Here is a 17,704-nt window from a genome sequence, read left to right on the forward strand (position 1 = left end):
AATTCCTGCTTTTCCCACCATAGCCCTAGAAGGGCCGTGAAAAAAATCCTTTATATATATACTCATGTGTTTGCAGGATCGGGGAGGGAGTTGTCCATGCACATGTGTGTCTGCGTGAGAGGGAGAAAACTAAAGTTAGTGTTTAACTGTCCATTTGTTTTAGGGTGGCCTGAGAGAGCTGCCACTTTGAAGAGTTGATTGCACTACAGAACCTTAGCTTGGGCACTGTTAAAGTAAGGACTGTATATTGGGAACAGGGAAGCTTTTTAGGTTTTTTATCCACACTTACACATGCCCTTTGCAAGGTGTGCCCTTGCAAAGTTTGCATCTGACGACTTTGTGTAAAACCACTACTGACCTTTTTGCTGTATCCATTTAGTTCTCTCTTCTTTTTGCAGCCCCCAGACAATGGCTTGTCTCCTTTCCAATTTCTGTCATTCAACTTACGTTTTCAATAAATGTCCTATCTGCTAATGAGATCTCTACATTGAGTGGGAGGAGAGAAAAGGAGGCATGTGAAAGTGTGGCTGGGAGACTGCAAATTCGCCTTTGTTTTGGGGCATTCATATACTTTTACTGAGAGCTGATTTCTTGGGGACTGGGTGGGGAGGGAGTTTGGGCTTTTTTGGTCTGGATAAGGCTTTTTATTTTTGCACTAAGTATGACTGCACTGCACTGCATTGCACTACTGAAATGTATTTACATGTGGTGGGATTGGAAGGGGCCAATTAAGCAGGAAGGGAGAAGAGAAAGGGACAGGCACAGAAAAGACGATGTACCATAAAACTGACCAGGTTGAAAGAGAACTGGGATTACCTTTACTTTAAGCAACTAGTCAGACACTGAGATAGCTGTATTGGATAGCTTATGTAAAAAAAAAAAAGAAAAAAAAGTAACAAAAAGCACTATAATAGAAACTGAAGAAGCATCAAAGGTTTCAGGGTGCTACAGATCTTTTCCCCCCTTTTCCTAGAGAGTGTTCTTTGGGGCTGTGAGAGAGTTAAGAGAACTACTCAGCATGAAAACCAACGTAAGGCTTCACCATAAAGATACCAATTCCTCGTTCAGATGTCAAAACCTGCATTATCAGATAGGATCTCTTCAGAGACGTTCAACTGTGATTAGCATCCCTTCAGTATAAGCATGATCTCTCAGCTCAAGAAGTGAAGCCACAAATCAGGCTTACCAAAGGGGAAGGTCACTGAAAAAAAAACAAAAAGGCACTTCTTTCCGAGGCTGTTATGGGAACAGTGCAATAAACAGTCATCCTGAACACTCGATTAAAGGTGTTCCAGTCAAGCCTTTGGGGCAGAGAGAGCAGGAGGGACGTGTGGACAAGAAAGGGTGACAGGAATTCAGTACAGTAAAGAATATTCCTGCTTAGGCAAAGATGCTGTCTAGCATTTTAAGATCTTCAGTCTGATTATGAAAGCATCGTGAAAGGTTTTGGCTGGAAGCAAATGGAATCCTAAGTTGGAAAGTATTTTTACAGTCAAGATGCGTGTTAACCTATGCCTTGGTCTTTAACTTTGTAACAAGCATAATATAAGAAAAAAGAAAACAGTAGTAATGTGCAGCAAGATCCATGTCTGCTCTAACGCTTTGTGGTCTATAAACTCTCAAAAGTTTGTGTTGAATCTCTTTGGTAAGACTATAATTGCAACTTCAGCCAGAAGGCAAAACAGGATCATGAAAAATGCTCTGTATAGTAACTGGGAGAAGAATGTGAAACATGAGTGCATCTGCTTTGGTCCTGCAGTGTAGGGACCGCCTGTCTAATGTACACAGAGATTTCATAGACAAAAAAGGGGAGGTAGGCATCCAATTGGTAAGGCAATTCTAGAGTAATTGGTTGGTCAGAAATCTATTCATGCCCTGAATTTCTCCTTAGACCTGAAGCTAAGACATTTTGGCTTTGTTAGTACCGAGGAATGGATAGTACAGACCTTACACAGAGCTGCAGAATGCAAAGCGGATTGCTGCTGGTCAGTCTGTTGGGCTGCCGCATTTGAGAAAAGCATCAAGAACTAGAGGAGGAATAATATACCAGATGCAGGTCCTGGATGGGAAGGAGCAAGTCTGTCTGGAACCGGGAGAGACTTTGGAGTTAAGGATATGTTTTTCTGGCAGGCTCTGAGATTTCCACTCTTAGATTTCATCCATCCTGGCTTGAAAGGACTGGAAAAGAAGAACTGGGGATATCCTCTGATGTAGTGTTAGATGAACTACTGAATGACTCTTCCCTTGAAAGCAGGCGGGACAGTAGTACATGCAGTCTCTTTCTGAGCCATCTGCAGGAATCCTATAAGATGAAAACCAGTGGAAGGTCATCTTCCAGTAATGAGGCAGTGGATACCCAACAAAAAGCACAGTTCATTTGGCAGCCAGCATAATACAGTGGCGGGAGAGCACCTTTAATTTGTAAAGTGGCATTTGCTTCTGTAAGACTAGTGACAGCTACAGAGTCATGATATGGGAGGAAATGAAGTCTGTCTACTGAAGTTAATTCAGGTTATGAGCCAATACTCCCCTTTTTTGTTTAGGTGAGGGTTTGTTTTGTTTTCTTGTTTAAGGCAGCTGCATATATTGCTACTGTCAGAGTGGATTTGCATTGTCAAAGAGTAGTGGACTGCTCCAGAAAAAAAGTGAAGCTGAGGGTTTACTGAGCCTGCTGTGTCCAGAGTGCCTTTCCTGCTGTGGTAAAATAAAGAACTTCAGTAGTTTGAGCTGTTCTGGCTGACTGATTGCTGCATATTCCTCCCTTGTGGTGTGACCTGACGGCAACCATATTTGGAAAAGGAGAGGAACACTGCATGCTTGCAATGCTGTGATAAGATGCCATTTGCACTAGTTTTTAAGAAGTACTGCAACCTGAAGAAGTGGGCTTTGAGCCATGCTCCAAACCCAGGTTTGAATTCAGCCTGTTTAAACCTGATTCCAGCTGACTCAGTTTCAACAAAACCAGTCTAGTCCCTGTAAACAGGAACCAACCCGTTTTTAGAAGCCATGCTCCAGTCTATGTTCCCAGTTAGTTACAGTGCTCAACCAGGTCAGTTCCTGGGCATAAGTGTGATTGTACAGTTTTAATGGCTTTTAAATAAGTTGTTCCTTTTTATATGGCCAGTTTGAAACTAGTTTAACTGGAACTGCTTTTAAATATAGCACAAACTCATTTTTTTTTCAGCGTGGTACTAAAGCCCCATGTAGACAGTGCTTGACTGAGAAACCAAGGATAACTTGAGGTTTATTTTAAGAAGCCAAAACATATGTTGCTGACTAGAGATGCCGCGTAACTTAATGCCCTGTTTTTTTCTCCAGATGGAGAAACACTAACTTCCATAATTCTCTTCCATTTGTCATCCTGCTTCATTGTTGCACCTTTTCTTTTGAATGAAAATTGCTTTGGCCTATGGGCTAGATCCAAAACAGAACTTCCGTGTACTTTTTGATCATCTTGTTTCTGTACGTTCTTTTCCTCAACATTGACAAGCACTACTGAGGATCAGCTTGAGTTTTTGCTGGGACTATGTGGCATAGTTATAGTTCAATAAGATGCTAGTGATATTTTCAACATTATGGTAATTTTAGAGCTTACCCTTGAGGAAAATGTTATGTTTCAGAAGTTCCATGGAAAAAAAGAAAATGCCAGGAATCATGATGGAGCTTCAATCACAGTGCTATAGACAAGTTTGTAGAGAACGCAACTCTGGTGGCTGGTGATGCTGACATTTGCAAAGGCAATTCGAAAGCAATAGAGACCATATGCTTTCTCATCCCTGCTAAACTAAGAGAGTTTATGCTAATGGAATGATCCCAGAGTAATCTGTCAGTGTTCATCACTTTTTCCCTGATGGAGGAAGCTAAACAATCTGTCACGTCACCTTAGACAGTCTGAATTTGCTTCAAGACTGCTCCCAAATGGCCTACCAGCCAGGTGCCCTCCCTCATTGATCCTAGTCGCACTGGCTGGTGGTTTGTCCCATCAGCCAAGGTGACCAAGAAGAGATAGCCTTGGCTCCAGCTAGGAGCCTTTTACCTTTCCTTTTCCTTTGGGTTTTCCATTGAACCAGGAGTGCAATTAGTGGTGAGTAGATGGCGGGTCAGCTGTTGCTCCAGATGACAAGAATGGCAAAGCCACGTGGCAACTGAGCTACTGTTGTCCTCGAGGACAGCTGTAAAGGCAAGAGGCCAGGCTCTGGTTGCTGGTCTAGTTATGAACCTACAGCTTCTGCTGCTTGCCCCTCCAAACTTGTTTTGATCAACTATGCTGTTGCCCTCAAATATGCTTTGTGTGTGAAAAACTGAATGCAGTTGTTCTGTTGTCTGTCTTCTCTCTTCTGCATCACGGATGTGGCACCAACTTACTCTCACAACAAGCTTGAGTTTTGTTTTGCTGTTGTTATTAACATGCAATTCTACTGTAGACCAAAAAATACGAAAAGGAAAAAAAAAACGTTTCAAGACATAAAAGACCAGTGAGTGAAAGGTGAAAAATTTAGGAAGCAAAGGTGTGAGAGAAGCAGTGGTTAACTGTGTTAAGTTAGAAATCTCAGAATAGCCTTACCTATTTCTTAACCAATGCTTACCAATCATCCGGTAGTGGGGTTAGATAGCTTTCTTGGCTCATTCGTACTTGTATCCTAATATATATATATATATATATATTTTATTTTTGTTTCTTTGGTATTGCTGTTGCACATCATGTTGTCTTTTATAATGGCTGATTTTTATTGTATTGTACTTTATCAGTCTGTTTTGGGTTTGTTTTCCTTTTGAAGGATGGGAAAAGTAATGTTTCCTTTTTGTTTTGAGTTTTTGAGAAAAAAATGCACTGGAAGTAAACACAAACACATTTTGCCATTTGAAAAAAAGGAAAACACACAGCCACACAGTGGAAAAGGCTAAGAAAAAGCTCCCCTCTTCTTTCTTACTATGGAAGCATCCTGTAACAGGTATGCTAGGGAAAAAAAAAACACAAACAAAAACAAACACAAACCCCTGAAAAAAACAATTTCAAACAAAAGAGGAGAGAAGCCTCTTTGATCCTAACTCTGCAATCTGGAGTATTTTAGCACAGTATTTTGCAGGGTCAGGCTCCTAAATGGCCGACAGTCATAAAATCCAGAACCACATGGGGCAAATTCATCCCTGGTGCAAGCAGATTTACTTGCAGTGAAGTCAAAGGAGGTGCACAAAGGATGGATTTAACCACATGCGTGCAAGATACAGCTGCCTTCCCCATAGTACCTAAGTCCCCACTGCTAGATTTTATTGCTGTTGAAACAGTTGGTCTTTTGGCTGTGTTAATCGCATAATACCCCTTGAATGTTGCTCATGGAAGGCAAAACACTTTCCCACTGAATACATGAGCTCTGGATGCACCTTGGTGTGACACTTTTTGCCTACCAGCTTTCAGCTGTTACCCACTCCCAGCCGTGAACTGATACGATCTAACTCTGGTTGAAGAGCCTGCCTTTGCCAGAAAAATGGACTTGACTATTAAGCGTAGTAAAACTTTTGCGTATTTAACTACTATGATCCAGAAATGGCCCTTGCACTTTTAAGGCATAAGGAAACATCTTCTCTGTCTTTCAAAATGGCAACAGTTCTTTAGCGAGTGAAACACCGCAGGCGTGCGCACACCCGTGTGTGATCCCCGGGCTCATTGCCCCAAATTCTTCCCGGATCTTTTTGTGCCCGGCAGCGTCCTGTCTCCATAGTGCCTGGTCATTTGAGTACAGTGGGACAAAGACTTGGGTTGAGGTAAATGCAAAGAGCATACATTTTAAAAGGCAGATGATTTTCCTGTTATGCCAGCATCTTTGAATCCCCATATCGGCTGATGGTTTTTTCTAGCCTAACACGGCATTCAATCAGTTGTTGAAACATTGGCTTTCTCTGTTTTGTTTTCTAAGGAGGGAATGTGGGGTGGGGAGAATAATGAGATATTGTTTGTAACTTCACAGTCCTGATAGTTGGTTTGTATCTTCCATATTTTATGCAAAAACAGACATTATAAGTCAATAAATAATTGTGCCCTAGGTTGAAAGTTAAGTGTTCAGGAAAGGAAAAAAATGGTTGACATTTTTCTACATTTTTGTGAAGACTCTTTTGGAAAGGAAGGGTACATATTTTTGTTGTGTAGTATTTTCTATTTTTGAATGCATTTTCTTGGTACAAGACTGTTTTGTGGATTTTTTTTTCTTTTTGGTGAACACATTATTTAAAAAAAAAGAAAAGAAAGAAAAAACTAATTGAAAAGTTTGCCCTTAAGGATATGCTGCAGTTTTGAGGTTTAAAATAAAAAAAAAAAAAAACATTCAAGGCACGTGTTAAAAGTTGGGGGATTGTATTGTTGGGAGTTTTTTTGTAATTGTTACAAGAAGAAGTTTGTAGCCACTGCTGTTTATTTTGTTTCAGATGAGTAAGTAAAGGGATTGTTCTTGTGTTATTCTTTTTTTTAAAAAAAAAGTTATTTATGAAATGTCACAAACACTGGACTGTGAGTTTGTGTGGAAGCATTTTACCACCCTGTGTCTTCATAGAGCTGTTGGTGATCCTACTTCTCATTACTCTGCCTTATGATTTCCTGAGCAAATTGGTGGGGGGAGGCGGGAGGGAAGAGTTGTAGGAGGGGGAGAGAGAAACTAAATGCATTTTTGATGTAGAGACTTGAAGGAAAAATGCAAAACAGTGTTTTGGAATCCCAAAGCTGGGCCATCAGCTCTACATCTTCTCCCTTCTACCACAGGAATGAGAAAGGCTTACAGTCACTGGTGGAGGAAAAAAAAACCTCGTGGTACCTAGACGTGGCGGTGCACAAGGGGTTAAGTGACTGGGAGCTGCGGTGCTCATGATGACCTCTGTAAATGACATCCCAGTTTCTCAGTCAACAGCTCCCCTTGTTTGCCTGTCATCCAGCTGGTGGCTTTTGTGACCAACTCCCCAACCAAACTGAACCGTGAGGACAGTTTGTGTTTTCAGTCACTAATCAAGCCTTTTTGGCACCCTAACAGTGGGCATGACCAGAAGGGAGCAGTGCTCAGTTTGGTCACTGGTTCTGGATTTGAGGAGAAGTAGAGGCTGAGGGCAACCAAAGAGAGGTACCATGTTCTCGATTTTTGAATAACAGGCTTAAAAAGATGAAAGCAATGCTCCAGGCACTCATGGGACCCGAGAAAAGGGAAGGAGGGAGGCACCAACAGCCATAACAAAAACTGGAGATATGTAACTGGGCTACAATCGTGACCAACCAGACTCTTTTCCTTCCTGGACGATAATGCAGCCAAATCTTGAGACTGTCAAGCAGACAGAAAGCTGAATGTGGCCTTCATTTCTCCTGCCTTTCCTTTTTATTCTTCCTCTTCCTTTGCCCTGAGATTTCTTCTCAGTGAGCACCCGCTCCACTGAGCACCTTTTTGCCCTCCACCTAAACTGCCCTTGCTTTCAAAATGTGGGTTCAGTCAGGACTGAGTAAAATCATGTGCCTTCTTTTTCCCCTTTTGTAATTATACCAACCTCCTCCCCTTCCCCAACTTACACGTGTGAGGGACGCAGGAGGAGGCTCTTCAGAAGTGCTATTTGTCTATAGGTGTCCAGCAAAACAGCAAGGTGGTGGTGAGGGGAAGGGGAGCGGAGAGTTGCTGTTAGCTCCTTTCCCTTTCCACACGTAGCAGGTCTTTCCAAGGAGACACCCTCGACCACCACCTCCTCAGACGCTCCTCTCTCCTACAGAGCAGTCCTGGTGGGCATGGGGTGGCTCTTCTCTCCCATTCCAATCCTGGCTGAGTGAAGTGCTCACTTGATTTCAGTTCATGCCATTTGCAAGCAGTTACATTGACAAGACAAATGCAGTTTGTGGCCTTATCAAGGTGACTTTTAAACCACTTAAAGGAAAAAAGGCAACTCAATTCCCGCCCGAGGTTTGTGTCACTTGTAAAAACCCAGTCCGTAGCAGTTTAGACTCCTTTAATCTCAGTCCGTTTTAACGATGGTGGCTAAACTGACCAGCCTAGAGCTTAAATGCTAGACTGTCTGGTCTCATGCTTTCTTCACTATAACCCCTACTGTCTGCTTGCTTTTCTTACTTTCGACTATATTCTCTGCTTTACAAGGCAGCCCGAGCCTTTGGTGAAAGGTGAGAGGAGCCAGTGGCATCCTGGCTCAGGGAAGGTAGTTGATGGATCGTTTTCAGCATTTTAGCAGGAGAAGGATATACCAGCTGCCACAACAAATGCGTGTTATGATGGGCTGAGTGCAGTATTTTTAGGGCCAATAAACCCCACCTAGTTACTGAAACATGGCTTATTCCCAGGTCAAAACCAGGGAGGGAAGACAGCGTGTTGGCATAATGGAAAAGCGGCTTGCAATCCACAGCTGCTCGTGGGCAAAGGAGGTCCACTTAAGAAGACAGGGACCCAACTGCCGCCCGGCTTCCCTGCCCACTTGTCCACTGCACAGTCATCATCCCTGACTCCAGCGAGGAGCCAGCTGTGCTGTAGAGGCTTTTCTGATGTTACGAATCAGCGCAAAGCAGCCCCCCTCCATAGCGTCCACCGGGTGGGCAAGCGGGAGGCTGGGCGCCCACCAGCCCTGTTCCTCCGCACAGCAGGGAGCTCCACGCAGGCTTTCTAGGAGTTTACCCTTTCAGAAATCCACCTGTAAAACCTGGGTGGTGGGGATGAAAAATTCCGTGATCACTTCCATAAATGATCCAGTAAATGAAAATGTTGTGGATGGGGGACTGGAAATTTTTTCTTTAGGCTGGGCTCTAGAGCCAGGGAGGAGCAGCAGGGGAACTGCAGTATTTATTCCCGCTCCCCATTAGCAGCCTGCATGTGTGCATGTATACAGAGAGAAAGAGTGCATTCCGACCCACCTTTGGTGCTGATGGACTAAAGACATTTGTCCAAGGCCTACTTTTGACACACTTAAAAGAACATAAGAATAAACTCTCTCACATGCAATATTTCCCCCACAAAACGGGGGGGGAGGGAGAGGAGAGGAGTGCAGGCGGTGGGGATTGTTAGGGTTGGATTATTTTGCATCTTTTATAAAACTGTAATTTCAACAGTGCCTTATTCCTAATAGATGCTGGCACTTGGGGGACACACAGAAAGTATTGATGAAAGACAGAACTAGGGAGAGTCAGACGTGTACATCTGTAACAGAGGTCATTAATCACTGTAAAGAAAGCTGTATTGGGAATGACACAGCTATGTCGGAATTGAAAATAGTTCAAATATTCAACCTCTAAAGCAATTTCCCTTCCACCACCTCCTGCCTTCCCTCCTTGCCAATGGTGCTGCCCAAGAATAGCTGCCTACACCGAGGCCTGTCACTGCCCCATTTGCTTTTAGCATTGTCAAGTCTGAGGAGTTTAGCATAGTCAAGCTTTCCACTGCTATCGTGTTTTCCATGGGGTATGTGAATGCCAGTTATTTTGCTTTAAATGCACTTTAAAAAAAAAAAAAATCAAATCAAAGCTCCAGACTGTTTCAAATACATAGGGGAAGATAGTGCATATGTGTTTGAACCCAGTTCACTTTATCTCCAGTTCAAATGTACTCCATGCAGTGTGTATGTATAGAACAATGTGTATGCATACAAACACACACGTCAACCTTAAATATCAGCAGACTAACCTTTCTCCTTAAGCTCATGAAACCAGATGCTACACAAACACAGCAGCAGCAGAGGAATTGCGGTTGGGCTCTTGAAACAGAACACAAAAAATAAAAACAACTGTTTGGTCCTTTCTGTATGTTCAATAATTACAGAAGGAATTGGGTTGTAACCGGAATAAAAAGGAACGGTGCTAACTGAATGAACGGGCAAAAAAAAAAAAAAAAAAACAAAAGACAAAAGACAAAAACTCAGCCCAATAACGCAGTTTGACTTTTACACTAATTCTCACATTGGGTTGGTTTGTTACTTTTCTTTGTTTTATATGAAAAAAAAATTACATCTAAACGGATTCACCACAACAAATAAAAAAAAAAAAAGAAGCAAACAAACAGAAATGCATCCTGCCCTGAGAAAGTTCTTGTTTATGGAGGATGTCAGAAGTCTCAAAACTCTCGGCCTTGCTCTCACGTACCACATGCTCAATCAGTCCTTTTTTTAAAATGTCTGAAACTGAAAAAAAAAAAAAAAAAGCGTAAAAATAAAAAAAAAAAGAAAGAAAAAAAAAAAACAACAAACTTTTTTGGAGCACCTTACGTGGCTTCCCATTCCAGGAGTGGGAGCCGCCTTTTTTTCTTTGAGCACCTTACTGATGTGTTAATGCTATCTGCTGTCTTTTTGTTACCCGTGGGCTGAGCGGCTGGCTGTTGGCACCTACAGGCGAGGGCACGGGGTGGGGGCGAGGGTACGGGCCATCCCGCCAAACGCTACACACGCACACCTGAGCGCGCAGCCCCCTGGGGCGGAGCGGGGCCTCCATCCACCTTCCCATCCCTGAGGCACCGGCTTGAACCCCAGGGCGGAAAAATTCTTGGACGGTCTTTGCTCTGTTGTGTGGAGGGGTGGTGGGGAAAGAAGTAAAGGTAAATGGTGCAGGGGAGAGCGCGCTCTCTTGTGTGCGGATGTGAAAAAGTAAAGCGGGACATTTTTCTCCTTGGGGGACAAAGAAATTCCCAACAGTCATTCGATGCTGAGTGAATGGGAAGCTGCCCCCAAGCCTAAATCCTGGGGTCTTTATGCAGGCAACTGCCGCCGCCGCCCTCGGTGGATGTCTTGCCGGCACAGAGGCTTCAGGATTTGGCCCCAGAGTGGCGGAGATCCGCCGCAGGAGACCGGTCTCCGTCGGTACCGATGCGTGTGGCTGTGGTCGTACACCCATCCGCACACCCACGCGTGCTGCCGCCTGCACACACACACCCATACACACACACACACCCCCCCCGCTGTACAGGCATCTCTCGAGAAACATGGTTTGTGACGATGTGAAGAGCAGGTCAAAAGTTTTGAGGGGTTAAGTTCCTTTTTTTTCTCTCATTATACTCTGTAAATGGTATGTCAGTTATCAAAAACAAGCAAATAGAAAATTGTTTTAAAAAAAAAATAAACCTTGCATACGCCTTTTCTATCAAGTGCTTTAAAATATAGAATAAATACACACATCCTGCCAGTTTTTTCTTACAGTGAGAGTATCCTTACCTGCCATTTAATATTAGCCTCGTATTTTTCTCACGTATATTTACCTGTGACTTGTATTTGTTATTTAAAACAGGAAAAAAAAATAAAAAAAGAAAATTAACTGTAGCGCTTCATTATACTATATTATTATTATTATTATTGTGACATTTTGGAATACTGTGAAGTTTTATCTCTTGCATATACTTTATACGGAAGTATTACGCCTTAAAAAAATACGGAAATAAATTTTACAAGGTTTCTGTTTTGTGTGGAAGAGTAATTGATGTTGCTAAGAATGATGTTTGTTTTTTGTTTTTTTTTTAATGTTACCAGCACTTTTTTTGTAAGTTTCACTTTCTGAGGTATTGTACAAGTTCACACTGTTTGTGAAGTTTGAATATGAAGGAATAATTAAAAAAAAAAAAAAAAAAGACAAAAGAATGTGGCAGGTGTCTTTGTGCGTTTCTTTTTCTCCGGACGGCAGGGAAGGTCGATGCAGACCCTTTTTAGCTCTGATGCAGCGTGGCATGAGTCCTGCTGGCAGCTGTCTGCAAGATCAGCCAAGGACTTTATTGCGTTAAGGTCATTGTCAAGTCTGAACATCAGCAGTATTTGATGTTGGGGCCAGATGCCTGGAAGTCTGGGGTGCTGGCGTCTGAGATGCCGCTCAGAGGTAAAATGAATGACTTCCCATTCTTCCAAATTTAAGCTGCTCTGCACTAAGTCTATGAAAACAAGACATTTCACTTGCTCAGACCTTGTCGCCCCCCTCCAAATATCAGAAATGTATTCTGCCTGTCAGTTCAGACTCTGAAGGAGCGAAGTGCTCCTCGGGAGCAGTGGGATCTGCGCTCACTCTGAAGGGTCTCATTCCCCCTGGATTTCCCCTTCCTGACAAGGACTAGTCCTCAGCCCTCTAGTTTCAATAAACATTTTTTCCTCGATCATTACAACAAGCACATTAAGAAAACAGCCCTAAAAGCTACTCATTACTGTGTTGAACGGTGGCAAAGAACACCAGCTCATGGGTCATGCTGTTCACTAATGATTTTTCCTGCAGGTCCAAAGCTGACATGGTCAAAATTCCCCAGGCACTGTGTGCAACGGAGATGTTGCTGAATGAAACAGGCACAGCGCTACGCTTCAGCAACTTTTAAAAGCAAACTTTTAAAATGGAGCAAATTTTGTTAACAAACTCCAGTTTGTATTTTAAAAGTTACTGAAGATGTGAGCAGTTCTACCCTTCAGCTTTGTCCTTTCAGCCCTGCCATTTGCATACTAGATGTCATTCTTAACTTTCCATACCTTCACTATGCTTTTCGCCCCAGTACCAAGTCACCACTGAGTTGCAATATCACCAGTCTGATGACTATGATTGAAAACATTGAGTAGTCAATCCATACCTAACTCACTCCCAAGCCACGCATGAGCCAATGCCATAAGAATACAGAAAACCTTGCTGCAAACCACTGCAGCAGAAGTGGTATAAAACCCAGGGCACGGACTTTGCCAAGCTCAGGCTGCTAAGGCTGAGAGTGAGAGTTATTGTACAAACCAGAACTGGACGTGCAGACCTGCACTGAGCTCCTGTCACTGCCCAAATACTGCTCCCACTTAACCAAAACCATATTTGATCTGGAAAAGCGTGTAATTTTGTTTCCAGGTCGCATATTACAAACTGCTTGTAAGGTTTACTTTAGCTTTGGAGCAGACCGAGCGCCCCAAGGTGAGACCAAGGTACCCTATCGTAACTTTGTCCTTGTGAAAATTAGAGCCATTTTGTCCTTTTGTTTTCTGCTGCATGCACCACATACAAAACAATTGTCTTCTTCATTTGCCATGATGGCATGAAGAACAACTGTCCCCACAGTCCTCTGACCCACGAGCGGTAGAAAGGAAGGGATCCTCCCACCGGGGAGAAACCATGTTGGATGACCCTCTCCATGAACAGCTCTGAGGGGCTTTTTAGCATGGAACTAAAATCCTGTTTCTCAGCCACCATCTGCAAAAATGGCAAGTTATCTCATGTCTAATACCTCACACCTGACCTCTGAGTCAGGAGGACAAATCTGCAGAGATCAGCTCTGGACACTGAAGTTTGCTGGGCCATGGGTGGCTCAAGCAACAGCCTTCTCAGACATGTTCCCTGTGTGTCCCTAGCAGTGGACACCCTGAGGTGGGCTGAGACAACAAGAACCAGGGCTTGGTCCTGCCTGATCTGTTAGCTGAGAGTCCTTGCTGCCACTGTCATACGTGACACGTGGTTGCCACTTACCTTCTCACCCTCCCTGCAAGGAGGAGCTAGCCCCTCAGTTGGGGTGTCCGCCAGTTTACCTTTCAGCCAGTCCCACGAGAGTTTCACTCATTTCCACCAAACAGCTCCTTCTCCTGCATCTGCCACAACCCACTCCCAACCTCTGGACCTGCTTTTACAGACCTGGGAGGAGCCAGGGAGCCCTAGATAGAACTGATGCTGGGAACAAGGTTGATCTCAGGTCCACACCCTCTCCCCTCTCAGCCTCACCCTCCTCCCTCTTCACCAAATCAGCCCTTTTTTATTGCAATGCTCACGTTACTGATGTGGCTTTTGTAGTGCGAGATATTAAATGCTCACACTCATGAGCCCCCTTCTGCACTCTGGTGCTCTGGGCTGATGCTGTCCCTTCCTCTGCCGTGGTGCCTGGTCCCCTGGAGTCCCTCAAAAGCACCCTCTGTGGTATATATGGCAGCATGTGGTTCATGGTTATTTTTTTCTGCAAGGCAAACCAAGTTAGATTCCTTCTCAAACCAAACTGCTCCACACCGGAGAAGACGCGTGCACGCACACACACACACACACACCCCTCTCTAGGACCACTGAAACCACCAAGTGTCCCCAGGCTGCAGGCAGGATTGGTACCGGGGTTTCGATGAGTTTGGGCAATGTGTTGGTATCACCAAGGTCACACTGTCTCATGAGGAGATTTTGGGTGGGAGCTCAGTGGAGGAGTAAGAGGGATATAGGGAATAGAGGTGATTCAGGTCCTTGTATCAACCCTGTGGGCTGGAGTGCTCCTTAGAGGGGTCACACACTCAGTTGATGAAGGAGAAGCTGCTACAGGAAACCAGTCAAGGAAGAAATAAAGCCTCCCGAGCTGTGCCCTTGCCTTTAGTCTGTGAGGGAGAGGAGGGTCCCCTGTGGCTTCTCTATTGGGCAGGGGCGCAGCTGTAAGATGTGCTTGGCACACTTAGACACACAAGATCAGTCTAAAATGAGGATCCTGACATGAGCCTCTCCTCAGAATTGCATCTGTAGTAGCTGGGAGTGGGAAAACTGGGAAATTGCCTAGGAACAGGCTTCTGAGGAGCCACTGCATGTCCTCAGTAAGCACTTAAAAGGACATGGGGACATCTCACACATACACGCACGGGCGTACACATGCAGACATTCATTCCTACCATCACACAGCTCAGCCCTCATGGGGACTTGGACCTCAGGCCCCCAAGGACGATCAGAAGATGCAGTTGAACACAAAAGCACAGAATTAGAGTGGGTTTAAGACGCTCCTTCAGATTTGATAAGGTCAGAAACTTTTGGCCAGGAGACATTTGTTTTGGGTTGAAACGCTCATCTGAAACTCTGCTTGGCTGGGGAGATCCTCCAGCTGCCTGCCAGGAGCTGGGCTGGCGAGATGCCACCCCAGGGAGAGCAGCCAGGACACGGGTGTGTTCAGTCAGGGTCTGGGCTGGTTCCTTGGCACAACATGGGGCACTGGATGCGCACCAGTGGACCCCAGTACAGTAAGAGCGCATGGTAAGTGTTAAATTACATCTCAAAGAGCACATGGGTGTCCTGTATAAGTACATTGCAGAGAGGGGTGGAAAAAGTACTCTTTTTGGAAATGGGGATTATTCATCTTGGTTTTGGCACAAGGAGGCATTTCTAGTTCCATGAGAAAGTGGCCTGAAGAAACTTTGAGTTTCCTGGGGTTTTTTTGAAAATTGCACCATGTTTAGCTCAGGAACCCTGATGCTTCACTCACTTTACCAGTCCTGCAGTCTGGAGAGGGAGATACACACCTACAGAGGACGGGGGAAAAAACCCTAAAAGCTCTGTTTCTGCCTGGTTTCGAACCAGGGACCTTTCGCGTGTTAGGCGAATGTGATAACCACTACACTACAGAAACCTGGACATGCTCCTCCTGGAGGTCATATTTGTCGGAATTCAGAAAATAGGTTGTTTCACTGATTTTTTCCCATTCCCAGTGATGCTCCCCACCTCCATTTGCCCTTTTTTTCCCTTTCTTCCACTACTTCTTTTTTATCCTTCATCTTCCAAAAGCACCAACCACAAAAACATACTTTGCCAACACCCATCCAGGCCACCCTTCTTCATGATCTCTTGAGAGTGCTCAAAACAATGGACACAACCAAGGGAAAACCAAACCATGCTGCTTTTGACAGGTGGAGAGAATTCCCCAATGAAAACTGTTTTTTAAGGGAAGAAATGCAGCATGAAGATGGCTTCCCCAGAGATACCCCAGAAAGGAGTAGGAGTCTCCAGCCATTGCTTTGCAAGGGGCATGGCCAAGGTCCCCTTCTCCAGCTGGCCAAACCAGAGATAAATGACACTCCAGTGTCACCGACCCCACATAGAATGATTCAACTACTTTAATATCTGCACAGCAGGGAGGGAAAATAACATAAAACTGGTGTTTCTGCCCGGTTTCGAACCGGGGACCTTTCGCGTGTGAGGCGAATGTGATAACCACTACACTACAGAAACAGGGTGACTTTGGGTTTGTGCACCATCTCTCCAACAGGATGAACCTCATTCCCCTCAGTGGGGGCTCCCAAGCACCCTAAACCCCTCTGGGAAATGCACCCCTTTCCCATGTTGCTCCCCCCAACTCAGACCCCAAACTCACTTGCTTTTAGCCCGTTTTCTCTGCCTGTTGCTCTCCAGCTTGTGGAGCATCACCCGAAGCACAGAGCTGCCTGGCTGCCTGCAAGGGGTTTGCACGCTCAGTCACACATTAGTCTCACACCCCAAAAAAGGTCCTCGGCTCAAAACCTGGCAGAAGCAGCCTCATCTTTTTCTGGAAAAGAACAAAAAAAACCCAAGCCACTTACTTCTGCTGCCCCGTCCAGAGACAACGCCTTTATGCTCCAATCACGCATTTAATCTGATTTGGTTTTAGGTTGGGTTCCTTCATGATAAACCCCAAGTGAAAGAGAAGGGGTCAGTTCTGCTGCTGAATATTAACGCATTTTTCACAAGAATCAAAGCTTTCATATGTATATTATACATATCCATATATTTAAAGTAATTTATAGGTGTGCACCATGATACAGACAATCAAGGTTTCCCTGTGCTGATGGCCCTTCTCGCCTTTTGATTTCCAGCCCTGCTGCTGCTCTACCTTTGGAAGCAATGTTTTGCTGAAGGGTGTGAATGAGTGAAGGGAGACAGGTGACAAGTATTAGTGAGCCCTGCCTTGTTGAGTTAGTTTATGCTTACGATAATCATAGGTGGCCATGGCCAGGGCTCTCCCTTACCTGCTGGGATGAAGTAGCAGCCTAAATCTACCAGCGGGGCATGTATCCCACTCTCCAGACTGCAAGATTGGCAAGTGAATGCAGCATCAGGTTCCTGAGCTAAATGTGGTCCAATTAAAAAAAAAAAAACAACCCACAAACAAAAAAACCCAACAAACAAAAAACCAAACCAAAACAAACAAACAAAAAACAAAACAGGAACCTCAAAATTTTTTCAGGCCACTTTCTCATAGAACTAGAAATGCCTTCTTATGCCAAAACCAAGATGAATAATCCCATTTCCAATGAAAATCTGGAAAGTTCAAGTAATTTTTGGCATATATTTTGGTAAGTGTTGACAAAAAAATTACAGTCAAATTTCATTTAAATATCTTGTTTTGTTGTTTTGGGGGTTTTTTTTCAGAAAGGCTGCAGTCCTAATGTTCCCAATGGGTAGCCATGGGATGCAGACCAGTTGTGAACAGCAGCTCTGTGACTTCAGAGGCACAGACAGATTTGTGAAATGCTTTAAGGCCAGGTCCATGGGGGCAATTGTGTGTCTCTAGCATGGCTCCGTTTCAAAGGAGGCAAAGCATCTGCGCAGCTCCTCAGAGCTGACCCCCAGCCTCTTTTGAAAGCAGGTTGTTGCTGCTTTTGAAACATTGGCCTCGCTTGTCAAGAGCCTGCTTTCCTGCCATTTTCCTTGGCTGACCCATTCACTGGTGGGTCTGTGCACCGAAACCCAAGCCTGAAGCACAACAGGAGACTGAAATGTCATCTATTCCACCTAAGGAACAAAAAATGTGATTTCCTTTGGGAGACACAGGAGGATGCCCTTACAGAACTGAATGGAGATAGACCAGATGAATCCTGTCATCGTTGCCCCCATTGCACATCTTTTTAAGTATCAGAGATACTCCACACAGCCTTGGTGAAATGGGTCCAATTGCAGTTCAAGGCCTTGGCATAGGTGCTTACTTTAGTGATGATGATCATCAGCATCAATCATTGAGGACATATCTGCAACACTCATACAGGTGCTGTGCAA

General features: G+C 44.3%; 2 non-coding genes across 2 annotated transcripts; both read right to left on the reverse strand.

Annotated features, from left to right (window-relative positions):
- Positions 1 to 15,232: 15,232 nt before the first annotated feature.
- Positions 15,233 to 15,305, reverse strand: TRNAV-AAC. Its single transcript has one exon. It is a non-coding gene; the product is annotated as a tRNA-Val (tRNA).
- A 526-nt stretch (positions 15,306 to 15,831) lies between these two features.
- TRNAV-CAC lies at positions 15,832 to 15,904 on the reverse strand. Its single transcript has one exon. It is a non-coding gene; the product is annotated as a tRNA-Val (tRNA).
- Positions 15,905 to 17,704: the final 1,800 nt, after the last annotated feature.

The sequence above is a fragment of the Charadrius vociferus genome, unplaced genomic scaffold (assembly GCF_000708025.1).
Source record: "Charadrius vociferus isolate BGI_N301 unplaced genomic scaffold, ASM70802v2 scaffold162, whole genome shotgun sequence".
Lineage (NCBI taxonomy): Eukaryota > Metazoa > Chordata > Aves > Charadriiformes > Charadriidae > Charadrius > Charadrius vociferus.